This window comes from Ailuropoda melanoleuca, chromosome 13 (genome assembly GCF_002007445.2).
Source record: "Ailuropoda melanoleuca isolate Jingjing chromosome 13, ASM200744v2, whole genome shotgun sequence".
Taxonomy (NCBI): domain Eukaryota; kingdom Metazoa; phylum Chordata; class Mammalia; order Carnivora; family Ursidae; genus Ailuropoda; species Ailuropoda melanoleuca.
The window spans coordinates 36954444-36971804 of record NC_048230.1 but is presented as its reverse complement, the minus strand read 5'-3'; the positions used below and the strand labels follow the sequence as shown (position 1 = coordinate 36971804).

Sequence of the window (17361 nt, the reverse complement as noted above, 5' to 3'; positions counted from 1 at the left end):
CTAATAGCAATCCTCTGAGGTAGTTCTATTATGATCCCCATTTTACGGATGAGGAACCTGAGGCTCAGAGAACTTAAGACACTTGTTCAAGGCCACACAGCATATAAACGGGAGAGCCTGGTTTGAGTTTACCACTTACTCATTCCCCCGATTCCTTTCCTCATGCAACCCACTCTTTGTAAAGTGTTGCCATATCCTCCTTAGGTATAGAATGCATGCTCGATCAAAATCATTCTTTAATCAGGTTTATTTCCCAGTGTTGAGCTACTGTCATCCCTGTAGGCAACTATGCATTCCTCAGACCCTGCGGTACATTAGGCTGGGTCTTAGAAGTAGGGGATTTGGAGAATTGAATCTTTCTAAAATCAGTTTCCTATTTGACGGCACACAGTTTTGTCCCCTTAAGTTAATGGTTTCTCTCTCGCAGTTCGTTGATTTTAAAGGGGTGCATTCACTTCCCATCCCATTTTAGATCATGTCAGAGGCTAATTTCTCTGTTCTCAACTGCTCCCTTTCTTTCTTAAATAAAAATGCTAGAGATTTGAGTAGAAGTTGAGAAGGTCTTGTGGAGAATAACAACAGGGAGGCCCAGCACTGCCTCACTGAGTGAGAAAAATACTCTGATGAAAGATTTTATATTTTTCAAGAAGAATAAGAAATCTCCACATAAATCTCTGCAAACTTAGCCTTGAACACAAACTAGAAAAGAGCTTTGAAAATGGGCTTCAAACCGGGCATAACCAACAACCTGTGCGTGCAATGATTCATTCTGGAATTGTTCTGCTGAAATGTAAACTCAGCGGTGAAATGGATGCTGCATGCTTTGGGGTTCTTAGCCAGGTCCCATTGGCCGTCGGGAAGAAGGAGGCCACAAAGTGACACTACTTTGTTGTAAAATAAATGTTCCCCGAGGGCTTCCAAATAAAACAGGCTCTTTATTTTCTGTGCCCACAACTCCCCACGTTCACGGCACGTCCTCTCATTCAACTAAACAGAACACCATTCTTCCTTTGTGTTGCTCTTAAAATAGATGGGTCCAAATTGTCCGAACCCTTATGAGCTGATAACTGCTGATCTATCTAGTATCGTCCTTTGCAGTTTTGTCCTTTGAACTACGTGATCTCTCTGTATTTTCATTTTTCTCCCAGTTCTTCGTAGATGCCTGTGCTTTTATCTCTGTACTCACTGTTCTGTCCTTCTGAAATTTGTGGTCCGTACCTTGCTTCTACCTTACTCTTTACACAGCTGTGTCCCCTCAGCACCCTAGATTTTACCTAACCCTGGGAAGCTTTTCCCTGGATCAGGTGTCCTCAAGTACGTTTTTCTTCTCAACAGGTTTATCCTAAAAAATGTGGCCATTGGTGTGTGAGCATTTAATTGATCAAGTCAGGACACTCTTTAGAAAGAGGGAACTGTTAATAAGCATGCTGAGACAACACACAGACATCAGGACTGCCCAGGGGAAACTGGTCTGTCTTGTCAACTATTTTGGAGTTTTTTTGTTGGATTGATTATTCCCCCTGCTTCCTAATTATAACTTACAGAAAAAGAAGAATCTCATTTGAATCCTGTTTTCTGCTTATTTCCTAATTTGCACTCTCTTATTGCTTAATGCACAATTGGAGATCAAATATAATAACTATTGTATAAAACAGCAAATGTATGTATAAATATATGAAAGTAGATACATACAAAATAGAAAAATAATTATTTATAAACAAATATGTGATAGAATACAAAATGATATGTGTCTCTGCCAACTGTCTGTCAGGCAGTGAGCTAGCTACCATAAACTAAAATACTGATTTTTATAATTCTCATCTTACACTGAGGCACAAAGAAGTCAAGTGAAGAGCTAAGATTCAGGTTCCAGTCAGATGCTAAACCATGCACTTCAGCTGTGCTCTTTCCAAGAGTCATGTTAACATGTTCCCTTTGTTTTATCCTCTCAGCTCTACACTGGACCCAGTAGCCAATATGGGTCATTATTTATGTGACTTTTAATTATTCCAAATAGCGAGAAGAGGAGAGAACAAAACCAAAGTAAATTATTTCTTTTTGCTAAGTTTGGGGGAGATGCTGAAGGAAAAAAAAAATTAAGACTAGTTGTGTTTGGATGAAAGTGTGTCTCTGGCCAGGAATTGGTGATCAGGATCAAGCCAGTTGAAATTCTTGTCATAGAGTTTGAACAAACACACATGCATCATCTAACACTAACACCATCGATATGACTTTTATTTCTGTTTCCAGCTGAGAGAGTCATTACTGTGATCTGTGGGACATTCTGTACATGAGCCGATATTTCTCTTCCTTCTCCTCAGTCTCTAAGGTAAGATAAGTTCACAGAGAACTTTAAGAAATCTGAACAGTAGCATTTATGTCAAATAACTTTTGCCTTTCATAGCTTCTGACTCTAGCTGCTTTCAACATATAGGGATTTTGTTCTGCTTTATCTTTCTAGTTTATGTTGAATGGTGTTTGTGCTCTGTTCTTAAGACAAAATACATACCTGAGCCTGTCTGTCTTCCTTTATTACTGTAGAATTATATGTATTCCATGCATTAGAACTTTTTTTTCTTTTTTTGGTTTTCAGCTTTGTTAAATATATTATGACTTCCCATCATAGCACGTCATAACCTGATTGGTAGAGACTATGGTTGTCTGGTGCCAAGAATAACCAAATATGGCTCAGAATATCAATCTGGTATAATCCCAGGGCAAGCTACATTGGAAACTGAATACACTGAAATCATAGCTCTTTTAGTCCCAGGGAACAGGAGAGGGTTATGGGAATGGTGGTGGGTTGACTCCCCACAGGGTTTCCTAAGTAAGAATTTGCCTACAGAGGTAGCATTTAGAGGGCAGCCTTGGTCATTCAGCATTAGTGTTTCACAGCTTCTAAGCAACTTGCTAAATGTGTGAATACTCATGTATTTCTGCTGAAGAACTGAATGGAGTAGAAAATATTAAATAATTTCCAGGGTTGAGAAATTTCATGATATCTCCCAAGGATGGGAACATCCTTTAGAGTTCATATTACTTTTTAAAGAATTCTACTGTAAGTGCTATTCAGGTATTTTAATTATAGTTGGAGACTTCATTGCCATTTTGGGATTAAAAGACTTGATTTTAAGTTACTGGAGGTTTGTATACTAGAGTTTTACCTACTTTCCAAAACAGTAAGTTTTTATTTTGCTACAATTTAAGTTTAATCTCTTTTGATATAAAAACTTTGGTGTTTATATCATCTTAAGTGGTTTTTTGCTTGTTTGTTTTGCTTTTTGTCAAAGGTAGAAAATTCTGGACTTTTTTATGATTAGCAAATTAAGCTACCTTAAAACAAAGTGGAAGCCCTTGGATATTCTATTTGGTGGTCTGATTTTGTGAACCTTCTCTCAGTTTCTTTGTACAAAGTTACTCGATTCTCCAGGCGAAGTTTTCCAATTATTATTACTATTTTTAGTACTTGTAGTTCTTGGAAATCCAAGATATCCACAGAACTTCAGACATATTTAGATATTGATCAGAATAAAATAGTTATACTCCATGTAAGTGCATTATTGTTCACCTAAAGCAACTAACATGAAAATTATTGTCTGCAAATGAAACAAAATAAAGATGAAAACAAACAAAAAGATGGCAGTTATTAAGGCTTATTACGTGTTAGAAACTCTGCAGAGCTGTGGATACATGGATGAATAAAGTATAATTCCTAAGCTTCAGTGATTCACAAAGGTAACAAATCACAAAGTGGAGAGGCAAAGATAAACAAAGAACTATAATTCAATGCAGTATCCTCTACGAATGAGACTAATGCAAAATTCTGTTAGCACGCAGGTGGAGAAATGGATTTTTCTGAGGATGTTGGGGAGAATTGCAGAGGAAAAGTTTAAGGATGAGTTGATTTCCCAGGTGGACAGATGAGGCAGATCACTCCTGAGAGTGGGAAAAAGCCCCCTGGACATGTTGGAAAGAATGGGAAGTAGTCCATGGACAGTAAACTGAGCGGAGTCCAGGAAAGTAGATCTCAGCAGGAGTCCATATACCAAAGGACTCACATATGATGCAGAGAAATTTAAACTTTGAGTGACCCTNGGAAACTGGTCTGTCTTGTCAACTATTTTGGAGTTTTTTTGTTGGATTGATTATTCCCCCTGCTTCCTAATTATAACTTACAGAAAAAGAAGAATCTCATTTGAATCCTGTTTTCTGCTTATTTCCTAATTTGCACTCTCTCATTGCTTAATGCACAATTGGAGATCAAAAATAATAACTATTGTATATAACAGCAAATGTATGTATAAATATGTGAAAGTAGATACATACAAAATAGAAAAATAATTATTTATAAACAAGTATGTGATAGAATACAAAATGATATGTGTCTCTGCCAACTGTCTGTCAGGAAGTGAGCTAGCTACCATAAACTAAAATACTGATTTTTATAATTCTCATCTTACACTGAGGCACAAAGAAGTCAAGTGAAGAGCTAAGATTCAGGTTCCAGTCAGATGCTAAACCATGCATTTCAGCTGTGCTCTTTCCAAGAGTCATGTTAACATGTTCCCTTTGTTTTATCCTTTCAGCTCTACACTGGACCCGGTAGCCAATATGGGTCATTATTTATGTGACTTTTAATTATTCCAAATAGCGAGAAGAGGAGAGAACAAAACCAAAGTAAATTATTTCTTTTTGCTAAGTTTGGGGGAGATGCTGAAGGAAAAAAAAAATTAAGACTAGTTGTGTTTGGATGAAAGTGTGTCTCTGGCCAGGAATTGGTGATCAGGATCAAGCCAGTTGAAATTCTTGTCATAGAGTTTGAACAAACACACATGCATCATCTAACACTAACACCATCGATATGACTTTTATTTCTGTTTCCAGCTGAGAGAGTCATTACTGTGATCTGTGGGACATTCTGTACATGAGCCGATATTTCTCTTCCTTCTCCTCAGTCTCTAAGGTAAGATAAGTTCACAGAGAACTTTAAGAAATCTGAACAGTAGCATTTATGTCAAATAACTTTTGCCTTTCATAGCTTCTGACTCTAGCTGCTTTCAACATATAGGGATTTTGTTCTGCTTTATCTTTCTAGTTTATGTTGAATGGTGTTTGTGCTCTGTTCTTAAGACAAAATACATACCTGAGCCTGTCTGTCTTCCTTTATTACTGTAGAATTATATGTATTCCATGCATTAGAACTTTTTTTTCTTTTTTTGGTTTTCAGCTTTGTTAAATATATTATGACTTCCCATCATAGCACGTCATAACCTGATTGGTAGAGACTATGGTTGTCTGGTGCCAAGAATAACCAAATATGGCTCAGAATATCAATCTGGTATAATCCCAGGGCAAGCTACATTGGAAACTGAATACACTGAAATCATAGCTCTTTTAGTCCCGGGGAACAGGAGAGGGTTATGGGAATGGTGGTGGGTTGACTCCCCACAGGGTTTCCTAAGTAAGAATTTGCCTACAGAGGTAGCATTTAGAGGGCAGCCTTGGTCATTCAGCATTAGTGTTCCACAGCTTCTAAGCAACTTGCTAAATGTGTGAATGCTCATGTATTTCTGCTGAAGAACTGAATGGAGTAGAAAATATTAAATAATTTCCAGGGTTGAGAAATTTCATGATATCTCCCAAGGATGGGAACATCCTTTAGAGTTCATATTGCTTTTTAAAGAATTCTACTGTAAGTGCTATTCCGGTATTTTAATTATAGTTGGAGACTTCATTGCCATTTTGGGATTAAAAGACTTGATTTTAAGTTACTGGAGGTTTGTATACTAGAGTTTTACCTACTTTCCAAAACAGTAAGTTTTTATTTTGCTACAATTTAAGTTTAATCTCTTTTGATATAAAAACTTTGGTGTTTATATCATCTTAAGTGGTTTTTTGCTTGTTTGTTTTGCTTTTTGTCAAAGGTAGAAAATTCTGGACTTTTTTATGATTAGCAAATTAAGCTACCTTAAAACAAAGTGGAAGCCCTTGGATATTCTATTTGGTGGTCTGATTTTGTGAACCTTCTCTCAGTTTCTTTGTACAAAGTTACTCGATTCTCCAGGCGAAGTTTTCCAATTATTATTACTATTTTTAGTACTTGTAGTTCTTGGAAATCCAAGATATCCACAGAACTTCAGACATATTTAGATATTGATCAGAATAAAATAGTTATACTCCATGTAAGTGCATTATTGTTCACCTAAAGCAACTAACATGAAAATTATTGTCTGCAAATGAAACAAAATAAAGATGAAAACAAACAAAAAGATGGCAGTTATTAAGGCTTATTACGTGTTAGAAACTCTGCAGAGCTGTGGATACATGGATGAATAAAGTATAATTCCTAAGCTTCAGTGATTCACAAAGGTAACAAATCACAAAGTGGAGAGGCAAAGATAAACAAAGAACTATAATTCAATGCAGTATCCTCTACGAATGAGACTAATGCAAAATTCTGTTAGCACGCAGGTGGAGAAATGGATTTTTCTGAGGATGTTGGGGAGAATTGCAGAGGAAAAGTTTAAGGATGAGTTGATTTCCCAGGTGGACAGATGAGGCAGATCACTCCTGAGAGTGGGAAAAAGCCCCCTGGACATGTTGGAAAGAATGGGAAGTAGTCCATGGACAGTAAACTGAGCGGAGTCCAGGAAAGTAGATCTCAGCAGGAGTCCATATACCAAAGGACTCACATATGATGCAGAGAAATTTAAACTTTGAGTGACCCTGCCAGACGCCTGACCTGAGAACCAGGCCACCTGTGTGCAAGTCCTGATTCTGCCATTAGCAAGAAAGTATCACTTGAAGCAAGTTCTTTACCTTTCTTCCCTCCAAAATGAGATGATTTCTGCAGCACTAAAATTGTAATTTATAGATTGAGGCTAATGTTTCATCCAGAGAGATAGTGAGTTAGAAAATGAGTTTTGTTTGCCTCCAAAACTAGAAATGTATTTAATTCCTATTCTAGTAGTCATGCTTTAGCTTATAAATAGAACTGAATTTATATGGTGTAATCAAGCAGGAGTCTTGATATATAGGCTGACAATCTACAAATACTCTGAGCAAAATATTATAAATGAAGCATGGGAAATTGCATCCTCCAAAATTGGTAAGAGTAGAAATAATGGCCTGAGACAAAGGAGAGGACTATTTTTTTAGACTAGACTTAAAAGTATCTCTAATCTTTGAGAGCATCTGGGCTGTATTGCAGACTCCCTAGAGGCTGTGGGAAGGGCTGCCCTGAGACGCCCAAGGCCAGGCAAGCGAGCTATTGAAATGTGGAAGAGGAAGGAGGAGTTGAAGTAATAATGAGCAGGCCATGACAGTAATTTGCAAGCTGAAATGGAGGAACAATGGACTTCAAGAAGTTCAGACCTGGTGCTGTCTTACTGGTCTCCAGCTACCCACTGGCACTCAGCACTGGAGTATCACTCCCGGGAGCATAGGTCTCAGTGTTCCTCACTGCTTTTTAGGAAAATGCCATTTCCTGAGCATCTGCTGTATATTTACCACCATTGTACTCAGGACACGTTCAGGAAAGCTTTGAGAAAGAGGAAGGGAGCTAATCCATGTTGACATGTATTGCACACTTACTGCTTACTGAAGGCTGTGCCATGTGCTGTAGCAAACAGGATCTCATTTAAATCTTGGAGCAGCCCTCTCACGTAAGTGTTACGTAATTATTATAATCCCCCTGTTTATGTGAAATGAAGAAACGGAAGCTCAAAAAGGATAAATAAAGCTGCCCAAAGGGGCAGTCAACCTTTGAACCTAGAGCTCTTCACTCCAAAGGCCGCTCCGTGCTGCAACATCCTAGGATGGTGTTGTCCACCAGTTCCCCACCAGGTTGGTTTACCACTGGGTCATTGCTTATAATCCGGTAGAAGATTTTCCTTAATAAAAATGCTCCATTTCAGTCTGTTCCTGCAGGTGGTAGAGAGACAGCCTGTAGTGGGTGACACGTGACCAATGGAAGGCTGTCCATTATTCTTTCTTTCTTCAGTTAAGGCTTTGAATTGGATCCAGCTGTTCTTTGTTGCAAAGGCCAGAAGACCTCAATACCCTGCTCTTTGTTTTCTTGACATCATTGGCTATTGTTAGCCCGAAAGCCAGGTTGGAACCCCGTAAAGGACTAAAATGTTGGTGGGTAGGTACTAGGAAGCAAGGTCTTACAACAGCAGAGGTGATGGCATTTCAAGATCAAGCCTCAGTTTCAGGTCTGGCTAAAGCTATGTGTTGACCCCAGTGGGAAATAGTGGGCAGTAAATGAACCTGAACAAAAAAGCCAACTGGATTCTTCTCAGCCTTTACTTAGAATAAATAATAATTTAATAATTTTAATACTTCTCGTCACTTATCCAGTCATTGTTACATGCTAAAGACTGTGCCAAAAGCTATCTACAAGCACCCTTGTAATCATTTTTAGCTGTAACATTTCCTGAGCACTTATTAGGTACCAGAGTCTTGTACTAAGCACTTTAAGCTTTGCCATCCTATAAGGTAAACACTGATATGTCCCTTGTTTTTGAGGCATAGATATTGAGCCTTAGGTTAACTTTTCCAGTGTACCATAATTAGCTAATGATAAAAATAGGAATGTTTACTGAGATTCTCAAAGGGCTAGAATTTGGTTGCAATAAGACTAAAAGAAAGGGACAGGAAAAGAGCAAAATTATCGTGAGGACTGAGAAATCTTGCCAACTTCCTATACCACTCCAGCATTACCCTACTGCCTCTTGTAGCAAATGTTTGAGGGAACAGTTTTTATCTTCCGGTTTTGCAGCCAGAGGGGGCTGACCATTTGGATTGGCACAATTCTAAGCATGTCTGGAAATGGAATTCCCAAATTTCCTACTAAATAGCGACTGCAGTGAGATGACCAAGCACAAACTTGGTCAGGCAGTGCCTTTGTGGATCAGCGTGGTCAGAATAGGAAACTCACTCACATCTGAACTTGGAACTCAAAAGGGATTTTCGTTCTCCAAATGTCAGTTGTGATAGAGGGCTGTTGGTGAGTCACTCCCTTTTTCAAGGAATAGAGGCATAATTCCCAGCGGAATAATGAGCTTCAGCCCACTGGCGCCCAAGGAGCTAACACAGTGGGCAGATGTCCGAACTCTACTGGCCATGTCCCAGATGCAAACAATAGAACACTGGCCAACTTCTACTAAAGAGAGTATCTGAAGCCATGGTATTGCCTTGGCCCGCCAAAAATGCATTACAAGACCATGGTTGCCCACAATAGTCTCACTTCATAAAGAAGGGAAGGATTGGGGAGGGGACGTAACGTGAGCTTATATTCTCTGATGGAGTTTGAGGAAAAGTGCTTAGAAATTTTGCCTCTTTGCCCTTCTGGATGATGGATTGCTTCAGTTTTATGAAATGCTGGAGCTAAATCCCTTCAAAGTTGGGACTACGTGAATATTAATTGGTCCCGAATAAGAAGAGTGAGGCCTTGCTCATTGCCAGTCTGGGGCAGTCATCGTTAGTGGTCTTTTCCAGACTCTTTGTTTTAGAGGAGATCTTTTTAGTGGGGGAAACTCAGAGCATTCCATTTGGGAAGGATATTTTTTTTAAGTTTTCCATAGTTGTCAGTAATTCTGTTTGTTAAAAATTGCGTCATGTAAATGGACTATAATGACATTGGGTTGTCTAAGCAGATCCTATTTCATGTTCTCTAAAATGGATGCAGATTACANTAAGTTTTCCATAGTTGTCAGTAATTCTGTTTGTTAAAAATTGCGTCATGTGAATGGACTATAATGACATTGGGTTGTCTAAGCAGATCCTATTTCATGTTCTCTAAAATGGATGCAGATTACAAAATTCAGGATAAGCACTTTTTTATAGTTCCCAGAATTTTGTCTGTTTGTATGTTTATGTTCTGTAGTACTTTCATATATATCATTTTCCTGCAAGGTAAATACAGCAGATACTGTTTTTCCTCTGTTACAAGCAAGATCAGCAATTAAATAACTTGCAAATGGCAGATCAGAATGATTGCGTGGCAGAACTGGACTTTAATCTGGGTCCCCCGATTCCAGGCCCTCTCTTTTCTGCACAGGTCCTATCCAGTTCATAGGGGCCACTCCTTGCTTTCTACCACTCATTCATTCCATTGATAGGTTCAGCCCCAGCTATGACATCTTCTCCATAAACAGGGGGAGAGTGAGGGCTAGACAAAATGATATTTATATAGTTCCCCTGGAGCCAAGGAACAACTTTTGCTTTCTTGGATTATCTGGTCACAAACCATTTGTCCTGGGGGAGTGGTTTGCCTTTAACTTTAGCAGGGGAAGAAATTATTTCCTATGGCATGTATAGAGATGAGTTTTCTTCAGTGACTGGTACTCTGTCAATCGCACCAAGACAATGAAAAATAGGAAATGCAGATGCATTTGGGCGCGTAGGATCAAAAACATAAAAACATTAAAAATCACATTAAGTCNCCCTACGGCATGTATAGAGATGAGTTTTCTTCAGTGACTGGTACTCTGTCAATCGCACCAAGACAATGAAAAATAGGAAATGCAGATGCATTTGGGCGCGTAGGATCAAAAACATAAAAACATTAAAAATCACATTAAGTCACTTCAGGGAGGTTTTCTCAGAGCCACTGAATATCTATACACAGTTCCCTTGGGATGTAATTCTGAAAGCTGAGAAGACTTTTGCTAAATTAGAGGAAAATAAAAGAACTCCCCCTCAACTTCCAGAAGATTCCAGCCAAGCCTGAGTTCTAAACCTCTTAGATTTGGATTCAGTTCTAAACTTGGCAAAGAAGCACTGGCCCATCCCTACTGGAAAGCTCTCAAGAGAGTCAGTTCCAGCTTTCCAAAAACTTGCAGCCCAAATATGTTTGGCCCCACATCTGAACCTTTGTAATATTTGACATCTATTAGAAATTACCAAGTCAACTTTAGAAACCTAAAATCAAGCTGAACTCCAATGGGTGTATGAAGTCAAACTGATAAGATTGCCATATAACTTAAGCAAACATTGAACCTGATTTGAAAACCCTTGTGAAGTCTCACTCACAATTTTGGCAAGGGCTCCAGGATCTTTGGAGATATTAACGAGGAGGAGGAGGAGGGAGATCTCATTTTTCTCTTCTAATCCATCGCTCCCACCTCTGTAGCTACTGTGTTTTATGACCTCAGAGGACAGAACTCCTGAAACCAGCATAACAATGGCCCCTGTGAAACCAGAGTTCTTTAAAAACAAGGTGATAATTTTTCCTAATCTGAATTAACCCAGTGGAGCTAGTAACAGAGTAAGAAAATTACTACTGTGACCTCACCAAGAGATTGGCAGCCTTTAAGCTGGGAAAACCTGGATAAGTTTGCTCACAAAGACGGAAAAGCACTTACAGATCAGATAAAATATTAATCCAATTTGGAACTCTCCAGAGAATGGAGAGGAAGTCGCCAATTAGAGGAATTCTGATCTGGCCTAAAGGCTGAGAAGACCCTCAAAGTAGCCAGCAGGCTTTTTGGTCTGTTTGGTTGGCTGCTTGTTTCTTCAGAGGATGCTATAATGTAGAAGTTGTAAGCTTCCAGGGGTTGGCAACCTTGCAATTTGGTTGTCAATGTCTAGGGCCCTTGGACATGTTATCTAAGAAGTAACATATGCTATATCCATTTGAGGCAGCAGGAAGTAGCAGGAAAAGCTATGGGCCCGACCCAACCATTCTGCCACTTAAACAGCAGTGTGACCTTGAGATAAATCACTTATTCCCTGAGCTTCGGTTTCTTCAATAGTAAATAGTTATTATAATATCTTTTTCAGAGTGTCGCTGTGAACACTGAATGAAGGAATGTATGTGCGATCACTTAGCATTGTACCTACCATAGAATATGTTCTAGAAAAGTTAATATTGAAATCGATAAGGAAATGCGAAATCTAACCTTCCTTGTTCATCTCTTCCATCTTCTCATATTATCTCTAGGGTAAGAAAACCTGAGTTGCTCTCTGAAACATCATTTCATGATATTATGAGAAGTTTTGTACTCCTAGCACATTGTTACCTTTCATCTCGAAATCAAAGCAAAGAAGGAGATAAGACAGAATATATATTCATTATCATTCCTTCTCTTTTTTTGTTCTACCCATTTCATTAGACACCTTGACTGTTCTCTTTAAGTTTATCGTAATTATTTTTTCTTCATTTTAAGACAAAATGACCAGTATATTTTACCAGGTGAAATCCTTTCCAGTAAGCTGATCCTCTAGTCGTGAATGACTTTACCTTTCTCTCACTTTCCTTCCCACCCTGTCTACATCCCTCTGTCTTTTTCTTCCTTAATCCCATTCATTTATATATTCAGCAATATGTTTGAGTGCTAATTATGCAGCAGTCATTTGTTGAGACTTTATTTGTAACAGCAGTAAACTGTGTGCTGTCTCTGATCTCACAGAGCTGACATTCTAGGGGCATTGGGTAGGGAGGGACAAGAAGTAATGACACACAGAACCAAAATAAACATGGTCCCTACATATAGTGACAATAAGAGCAATGGTGGAATATGACACTGGAGAATAGAATAGAGGCTGATGGGGGGGGTCAGGCTCAGGAAGATGTTTCTGATGAAGGAACATTTGAGCAGAAACCTGGGAGGAGGTGAGAGAGAGGCATATGATCTCTTCTAGGGGAAGAACAGCCAGTGCAAAGACATGCTGGGGGCACAGTGAGGAAGCCAAGGACTTTGGGGTTTACTCCAAATTGGATGTGAGGCCACCAGGGGATTTTGAGCAGATGAAGGACGTGATATAATGTAATTTTTAGAATGCTGTTCTGGGAACCTCTTTGGGAAATGGCAGTAAACTCTGAGTCAGAAAAGAGCAATCATGGGGAAGACTGGCACTCAGAAAATAAAGCATATTCTCATAGTGGAAGCTTCTGCTTTTTGTTGAATAGTAATGTTTAGTATAAAAACACCAAGCAAGTGAGGTGCTAATATTTCTATGTAGAGGTGCAGCTTCTAGCTTCCCCCCCCCATTTTTTCTCTTTCCTTCCCTTCTTTTCTTATTCCATTGCTTGGAAAAGAAAGAACACCAGTTTGAGAAGGGGATTAGTCTTTTTTTTTCATTAGGAATGTAGGTAGAATCTAGAATAGTGTTATGTCTGATCAATTTATAAATTATCATCCTAATAATCAGTGCTAATATTTATTGAAGCCTTATTATGTGTTGCCAAGCATATTGCTAAGTGCACAGCATGGAGTACCTTGACTCCTTCAGGCTCACTACTGTTACCGACCATTTGGTAAATAATAAGACTGAGTCTTGGAGAGGTTGAGTAATTTTCTCGATGTCATACACTATGCAATTTCTGAGGGCAAGACCCCAGTCCGTTTGACTCATAGTCTATACTCTCCACAGATACACAATATTGCTCTCCAGCCACTCATTCACTTACACAAATAGTTATTAAATGGGAAATTATTAACTGTACCAGGTATTGCATTACGGTAGGATATGGCATGGATGTGTAGTTGTATAAGTCAAATCTAACGTAAATGGTATTCAAAATGTTGAGCTTTATTTTATCTCCGCCAAAAGTTTGAACTAGTAAATGGCGACTTTATTTACAGTGGAAAATTGTGCCCCTTTTTGTAATCATTTGAGAGTTGGGAATGCAACATTAAAAAGAGGGTCTGTCCTCCAGAAATATCTTAGGTCCCATTTTTCTCTGAATGGAGACAGCTCTACATTCAATTATTTTATGCTAAGCACCTGTGTTTTACTTGCTGTCAGAATATGTTTATGAATGACCTTCCCATCTCTTCCGTCAAAGGGACTAGTTTTTCGAAGGAATAAGAAAGATTTCAGTAGCTAAAGCCAGCAAACAGATCTACATTGTTAATGACGGAGAGGTAAGTCTTCTATTTTCAGTCAGAGCTGAAAGATTGGTAGGTTCTGCTAGATGAAACTGTAAGACTTATTTTCTTAGTGATGGGTGTATGTATGGTATATACTTGTAGGATCTCCTTGCCATTTTTTTTTAATCATTTCTTTAGCATCTATACGCATTTGATAATTTTTCCCCTCATGGAACAGAAGGGGAAAAGGAGCTTGAGAGAGTTCACTGAATCACCCACAATCCTGCAGTTACTTGACTAGAACCTGAGGGTACTAGCCAGGGTTCTTCAGAGAAACATGAACCAATATGTGTATATCCTAGAATTGTTTGGAATTAGTTCATGAGTTTGTGGAGGCTTATGAGTCCCAAGGTCTGCATCCGGTAAACTGGAGTTCCAGGAGAGCCAATGGTGTTTTAGTCTGAATGCTCACAGGCTAGAGATCCAAGATGAGCCAGTATTTCAGTTGAGTCTAAAGGCTGGAATGAAATGATAGCTCAGCTCAACTAGTCAGGCAGAAGTTCCCCTTTACTCATGGAAGGGCTAACTTTGTTCTATTCAGGCCTTCCTCTGACTGGATGAGGCCCATGAGTAGAGTAATCTGCGTTATGCAGTCTACCAATTTAAATGTAGATCTCATCCAGAAACAACCTCAGAGACACACCCACAACAGTATTTGACCAAATATCTGAGTTCCCTATGGACCTTGCAGATTGATACATAAAATTGACCATCACGCTGAGTCTCTAGGTCCCTGCCTTGAACCATATATATTTGACTGTGCTTCCTTTTAACATGTGCGCGTACACACACACATCCACACACACACGCACACACACACACATTCACACATACACAATCTGCAGTATCATGGTAGCAGCAAAACAAAAACGTGGGAGAGATAAAAATAAACAGGTATTTTTCTGGAAAAATATTCTTCTAAACGAGAAAGGAGCTTACAAGTAGGATTGACTACAAACATAAGACTTTATCAAAGTTATTTGTCATAGATTAACATTCACCTGAATATCCTGATCACACATAAGTTACAGATATAGGCATGTTAACAAATTGGAAATGAAAATCACAACAGAGATTGCTTGTACATTTTAATATGTCCCGAGCATGAGTTCCTGATTCATTGCATACCATGAAGTGACCCAGGGTCCTTTCAGCACTCCCAGTGCCATCCAGCTTGCTTGCCTTGGCTGGCTATGAAAACCACAGCTCACTACTTTGCTCAGCGCACTCAGCAAAAAGATGAACAGAGACGGGTGAGAGCACACATTCCGGGCAGGATTGACTCCATTTAGAAAGCTTTGGGACAACGAAGGGGTAATGTGTCTTGACTCCCGACACTGTTAAATACTTTGCTATTACTTTTCCTTCCATTTCTCACCTTCCTGAAGTAGGATGGAAATGAGGGGAAAAGGAAAGTTTGGCAGAAACTCCACTTTGGAGAAAGAAAATCTTATTTGAATAAAGGTCCTACATTGAAGAGCCCTCACTGCATTTGCTTTGATAACTGGTTAAATCTTTATTAACTTGCTCACAAAAACTTGCAAAGGTTGGGTGGGAGGAGCGATTAGGGAGACAAATGAAATAAACGTCAGTGTCTGCCTCTGAAGGAGGGAGCCCCAGAGATCCAGTCCCCAGGACTGGGTATTCAGTGATTCTGAGCAGCTGCCTAAAACAGCATACTGAGCCTGAGTCTAAAGACACATCTATGCTGTTCTCTTCTAAGGTCTGTTTTAGGTTTGCACTGGACTTGGGAATCCTTTGTATTGGTTCTCCTCCTGATTAAGAACGTGGGACACAGAGATACTTGAAGCTAAGTTGAAAATAAAAGACTTGCTTTCTGGTTGTAAGAAGAGACTTGTTTGTTTTAAAGATTTTATTTATTTATTTATTTATTTAGAGTGCGCACGAGTGGGGGGAGGAGCAGAGGGAGAGAGAATCTTAAGCAGACATCGAACTGAGTGCTGAGCCTGACGCAGAGGCTCGATCTCATGACCCTGAGATCATGACCTGAGCTGAGATCAAGAGTGGGATAGTTAAATAACTGAGCCACCCATGCGCCCCTGTTTGTTTTAAACAAGGATACCTTGGTTTGACTGTAAGGGTTGGGGGAATGGCATTAGAGAATGGGAGAAAACTCTGTGCTGGACTCCTGATTGGAAGTTGGGTGTCTTCACAGATAACTGCCTGGGACTGGGAGCATGACTGTGCCAGTAAATATGCTGATAAGTACTAGCCAAATCTTTATTGGCCCAGTGAGACTGGGAAACCCATTAGAAAATGGGCTGAGCATTTCTGGGGATCTTTCCAGGCAGTAGAAAAGTCCCAAGAGCCATGAGTATCCACCTATAATATTTTGTTCCATCCAGTTGCAAAACCCTGTCTTCTAATATTATTCCCTACGAAGATTTTTCTTAGGAAATTCATTATATGGCACAAGATTTACTTATAAGGCATTGCCACAAAATAAACTTTGCCCACAGGAAGAGTCTCTTATTCTCTTTCTTTTGGGGAAACTGAAGATTTTTTAAGTACTAGGGTGATACTTCCATATAAAGCTCAAAATACGGGTTCTTGATCCCGTGCAGGAGTAGTAGTTAACCAGAATAAACTTCTGTAAGTGTGTGTGTGTGTGTATGTGTGTGTGTGTGTGTGTGTGTTACATAGGAAGATCTAGTTGGGATAAAAGTTGCTAAGAAAACACACAGAAGCAGTGCTAGTTAGGGTTGGCAGGAGAAGAGAAGAACCAACTTTGTAGTGTGAGTTATTTAAAAAGAAGTCAATTCAGAAAACCATCTGTACACCTGGCACCTGGGTGGCTCAGTCAGTTAAGAATCTGCCTTCTGCTCAGGTCATTATCTTGGGGCCCTGAGATCAAGCCCCAAATTGGGCTCCCTGCTCAGGGGGGAGTCTGCTTCTCCCTCTCGCTCTGTGTGTGTTCTCTCTCTCAAATAAATGAATAAAAATCTTAAAAAAAAAAAGAAAACTATCTGTACAGACTTACTTGAATAATGAAAAGGAAAACAGGCAACAAGCACACAATATGTGTATCTGTGTGTATGTGTGTGTGTGTGGAGTTACTTTTACTCCCCTTTCCAAGGAGGAAGCCCGGGCCATCTAACAATACTCTGCATGCATGTCTCTTGGGGGTGTTGAGAAAAAGAAGACTTAAGCCACATTGAAAGAAAACTCACAATACATTTTTCCAAGACTTGGAGTGCCCAGAATATCTGGGACTAGAGTAAAGCTGTGTGTCTTCCCCGGTTTTTAGCCCATGACACATCTGTGATTCATTCCCTTAACTATCGCAAATCAGGGGGTCTGGATGGCACATCTTTTTTGTTTATTGCTGGTGATGGGTGTATTTGTCTCTAACCCTGCCAGCAGTATTATTTTAAGTTTGTGCTTTGTCCCCTTCCAAAGGAGTTGCTTCTTCTAAGTGGTGTGATGATGATGACGGTGGTAATAATAACATCAACAACAT

The 17361-nt window shown here is 39.4% G+C and overlaps 1 long non-coding RNA gene across 1 annotated transcript in view; it reads right to left on the bottom strand.

The window, feature by feature from the left end:
- The window catches only part of LOC109490338, a 109392-nt gene extending 98276 nt beyond the window's left edge, over positions 1-11116 (bottom strand). Inside the window, exon 1 of the long non-coding RNA XR_002143661.2 lies at positions 11038-11116. This is a non-coding gene — a long non-coding RNA (uncharacterized LOC109490338). The remainder of the gene's footprint in view (positions 1-11037) is intronic.
- Between the last annotated feature and the right edge of the window lie 6245 nt (positions 11117-17361).